Source organism: Lepidothrix coronata, unplaced genomic scaffold (genome assembly GCF_001604755.1).
Source record: "Lepidothrix coronata isolate B3197 unplaced genomic scaffold, Lepidothrix_coronata-1.0 Scaffold181, whole genome shotgun sequence".
NCBI lineage: Eukaryota > Metazoa > Chordata > Aves > Passeriformes > Pipridae > Lepidothrix > Lepidothrix coronata.
Window position 1 is genome coordinate 1,680,294 of NW_016690361.1, and position 5,077 is coordinate 1,685,370.

Here is a 5,077-nt window from a genome sequence, read left to right on the forward strand (position 1 = left end):
CCCTGAAAGTTCTGCAGGGCTGGGATGATGCTGGTGGTACCAGGTGAGGAGAGGAACAAGTGGAGAAACCAGGCCTAGGAAGAGGTAGCTGGGGCAGCAGGACTCAGCCTTGCCACCAGGCACTGGAACAAAGCACAGCGTCACCTCAGGGCCACCACCTCAAAGCCCCATACAACTTGCCAGTGAACATGTCCAATGATGGCTGCATGAAACTGTATGCACCAAGTGAAAACTCCTCCAGGATGTGGAAAACAGCAATAGAAAGTGTGTGTGCATGTTGGGCTGTGGAGAAGACCATGTACCTGCGGTCTCCCTGATAAACAGGAAAACTTGGCTGCCTCTCCATGGGACATCTTAACAGGCCAAATCATCTTAATTTCAAGCACTCTAAAGCAGAGTTTAAGGAAACACTTATTTATTGAGAGAAGGTGTTATAATTTGAGAACTGAGGCCACTAGAGGGTATGTGCATCAAAATCATCCAGCTCTGCCCAGCCTGCTGTGTGGGTTTGCCACTGATGAGCCTAAAACCTACCCCTGAGATGTACCAAGGACTTGTCTCTTTAACACCAGGCTCATGGTTTTAGCTCAGGCCAGCTCAGATGCGAGGCAGACCGTCAGCATGTGCCCTCATAGTCTCAGGCCAACCCCGGTCCTCACTCCACATTCCTGTCTGTTGGGATATTTTTCCAGGAGAGATGTCAGAAACTTTGGAGATGGCCAAGGACAAAGCCTGGTCCCTTGAGAAAAGCTGCATGCTTTGAGAGAAAGGCTCCTTTTCACTCCTAGAGACCCTCTGGGAGCCACCCCTCCCCTGCTTCCCTGTCGGTTCCTGCTGCCAGGACCAGTAAAGGCACTGGGAGTTGCTGGGACACACAAACTAATCTCTGCAGAACTAGAGCCGTCAGCAAGGGGAGCAGTAGAGCACAACTTCTTGCGCTCTACAGCAGGTCTGGGTAACCCCAAAGTGCACTTTCCTCCCCCAGATCACCTCTGCAAACGAACCTGATGGTTCCCAGCAGCGTGGCCACACTGGCAGGTAAAAGATGGTTCCCCCAGCCCTCAGTGCTTGTAACACTTAGCCCAAGAGCCAATAGGGTCCAGTGCCCTTCCTGGCCCCAAGGCATTGCTTAAGAGCTTAAAGGCAGGCTGTAAGCATTGATAAAATGCCCGAGAGCTCACATCCCTGTCCAAAGTCTGGGGATGGTGCAATTCTGTCTCCTTTGTTGCCAAGGACTGATTTAGCTGAAGGAAAGGAGAAATCACCTTGTTTGCTTTGGTTGGTGATGCTGGTGCTGTAAATGCTTTTCTCAAAAAAACCCAAGCACATGCTGAAACCGCACCGGTGTCCTGATCCCCCTTGCTGCATCATAGCACAGGCTGTTGCACAGTTTGCTCCCGAAGTATTTATTTTTAGGGTTAATTTCTGAGCAGGGAAGGTACTCATGCTCCCAGCAAACTACACTGTTTATCAAATGCAATTTTCCTCTGGGTTTACACACATGTAACAAAGGCTGTGCTTGAGCCAAATGTGGAACAGAAATGTTTCAAACAACCTCCCTTTTGTTTGCTCAGTCCTGCAGCAATACTGATTTAAGAATATTGTCTTGATGGTGACCTGTTAGAAAAATTTAAATTTCTTTTACAACCTGGAGAGAAAAGGGGGCCTCTCAGTGAAAGCCCTTCCTGGCAGTGTCAGACTCACCACAGCCCTGCTCTCCAGAGAGCCAGATGTACCCCTTAATTCTGCTGTAAGGCTGCACTGGCCTGTCATAGGCAAAACAAGAGGGCTCTGGAAAAGGACAAGGTAAAGCAGCTGATAATCCCCCTTTTGCCTATACCTAAGCATGCAGATAAATGAGATACAGCTTCAGGGAAGGGGTTTTGAAGGCTGTGCAGTGCTTGAGCCCTGCAGAGGTGGGCTGGCTCCTGGCTCAGGGGGCTGCACTCCCAAGATGCAGCAGAGAGCTGGCAGGGGCAATTTCACCGTGGCTGGCATCTTTGGAAGGATGTAAAAAAAGTGGGACAAAAGACACACTTGTGTAAGCTGTGGAGGCTGAGGGAGGAAGGGTGTTTTCTGGCATCCCTTCCTCTCTCCAGCTGCTGCTCCCAGTGCAGCCTCATCAGCACTCCCACACCCATGTGCTGCCCACCCACTTCCAAAACGGCCCTTTTTTACATCTAGGTGTCGTGTTAGGATCAAGTCCACTGTGCAGCAGCAGCTCTGCTGTCAGGCCAACCTCTGATCAGCAGGAAACTCCTCACAGCTGCAGAACGAGGAGCAGCAGAGGCTCTGTGCTGCTGGCCTTATCCCTGACCAAGGGATAAGGAGCAGTTGTCACGCTGGTCTTGGACGTGTTGCTGGGAGTTGCTTGGCTGTCATCCCAAACTCCTCTTCCCTCCTAAGCCCACAAGTACACTTCTTCATCCTTTCTAAGGACACTTCCTCACCTTACGCACCTGCCTATCCCAAACAGTACGTCCCTGACTACTACCATACTGCAAGACACCAAGTGAGTTCCTGCCTGCATGTCCCATGGCAAGATGGATGCCAGCCTTGCAGTCTCTCCACAGGGAACAGGTGCTGCCAGGTAGCTCTGGCTACCACCATCCTGTCCAGTTACTCACACTCAGTTGCTGACAAAAGTCGAGCCAGACAAAGCCACACTTTTTCCTGGACAGAAAGCAACTACAGGACCCCCTTGGCCTGGGGAAATTCTGCATCCAGGACCAGTACAGGATTTTATTTTGTTTCTTGGGATAGAGAGGACTAGGGGGAAGAGGGTAAAAACGTCTGGGAACATAGGAGAAATGCCTTCTGATGAAATTTGCTGTTGTTTTCCAAAAATACCTGGGCTGAAGGCTGAAAGGATTTATGTGACAATTTAACCCATGCTGCCACTGCAGCATAGAGAGCTGGGGATACCCACTGAGAATGGTGAGTGAAGCACTCCAGAATACTCCCAAATACTTTGCAAAATGTTAGATCACCCTTTTGCCATCGAACCTCTGCTGAGCACTTGGAGCTCCCTGATCCAAGCCTGTTCTGTGCAGCCTGCTCCTGCACAGGGACAAGCTCTAGCCCAAACACTGCCTTTCCGATGGCAATCCCAGTGCTGCCAGCTGGGTTTCAATGCTGAGGCTTCTTCAAAGTAAACAAAACCACAACCTCCTCTGACCACCTCATCCATTGGCTTGTATCACACTCCGATTCTGCTGGCTGCTGAGGGGCACAAGCCAAAGGAAGAGCCTTCCACTTCTACCTGTGACAATCTCTGCGTTAAACTCCAGTCAAGTTATTAAGTGTCCTACAAATGTATATTAAAGGGGCTTCATAACAACATTCATGGAATAGGATCTCATAGAGGGAGAGAAATAAATGTGAAAGTATGGACTTAATTAAAGCCAATCTCCCTGTAATTATCTCAGGTTAATGTTGGTTTTGTAATGCCATGCCTACGATAATCTTAGTTAACGCTTTTATACATATATGTTATATATATTATTATATGGAACAACATGCCAATCATTTCAGGGCCATCAGCTTCTTATCACTCCTATCTATATCTTATGAGTTTTACTCAGAAAGCATGAATTGCACCAAAATAGCTAGACAGTACTAAACCCCCAGTTATTTTAGATCAATTATGATCAGAAACACACTTCCATGAAATCATGGGGCCGTACACCCACCTGCATACACATACATTTCCTATTTGTGAATTCAGGCAATCCACGGTTAAAATCTCATTTTTCTCACCCCCAGCATAGCAAAATGTAAATAGGCCACTTGTTTTGCCGCTCTGCTCTATATATCAGCCACAGAGGGTCCAGGAGTTAGTGCTTAGCTGGCAATTTTGCTGATAATGTAGGAGGCAGAGCGGCCTGCTTGTTTACAGCCACATCACCTCTGCTGACAGAAGTAAAAATGGGCTTTTGTCAACGTCAATAAACAAATTAGAAACTGCTCTGGAGACACAGGAGCTCTGGTAACCCCATTGCATCAACAGCCAAAGAAGGGGAGGGCCAGGTCCTTCCATCAGCTGGCTGCAGGAGATGTTAAGGAGGACCTGCCTGCCTCTAACACTGCTCCTCTCCATTCCTGGCCTGGTTTGAAGGCAGCTCATGGACCCTGGCCAGGTACGGGCTGAGCAGGGCTATGCTCCCTGAGCATGGTGGCTCAGAGCTTGCTGGCCTGGCTGACACTGGTCATGCAGCTCCACCAGCCAGTAATGTCTGTCCCTCAGCTGGCACAACTTTTCACCAAAACAACAGGTTTTCATTAGAAAATGCCAGTTCATCAAAATCAGCAGGTTTTGAACTAGCTGAGCAGTTTCTAATGAACTTCAGAGAAAAAAAGAAAGATATTTTTTTCAGGACCTGCTTCATTCCTTCCTGGTTCCTTGAGCTGCACAGTTGCCCACAACTTCGACAACTCTGCAGGGCTCCCAATCTTTCTGACTTTTCATTTTCCAGGGCTGAGATGCCTGGAAAGGCCTAGCAGGAATGGAGCTTATAGCTCCCTGCAGCACAGCATAGAGCATGGTACCCTGGAGGATATCATCTCACACCAAGGACAAAAGGGTTCTCATGCCCAGGGAACAAGAAGCCTGGACGCACTGAAGACAATGTGGATAACACAAAATGAAATTCCCAGAATAAAGGAGGATTATAGGAGCACCAAACCTTAAGCTACAAACTTAAACCCCAGGATCTCCATTCAGGTCTCATACTGTCCAAACTTCATTTTGAAATTGAACATCTACTTTGTGGTCTGTGAGGAACAGGCTCACCACCTGTCCTCCCACACTCGGGAGAGGATAATATTTGGGCTTTCTAATTCTCCATCCTTTCTTCTCACTTCTTGCAGGAACTACAGGTTTTCCTGTGGATTTCTTATGGGAAAATGCATTTCCTTCAGTGCTGCCTTCATGGTATTGAAGGCACATAATTTGTCCTTTTATCCAGGTGCTTATCTCTCCTGTGTTTGATGTTTGTAAGAGCTATTTGACAATGATTTCCAAGGTGTTTTAATAGCAGGCATTGCTTCCTTTATGTATGCCAGAGTGAAATTGCCT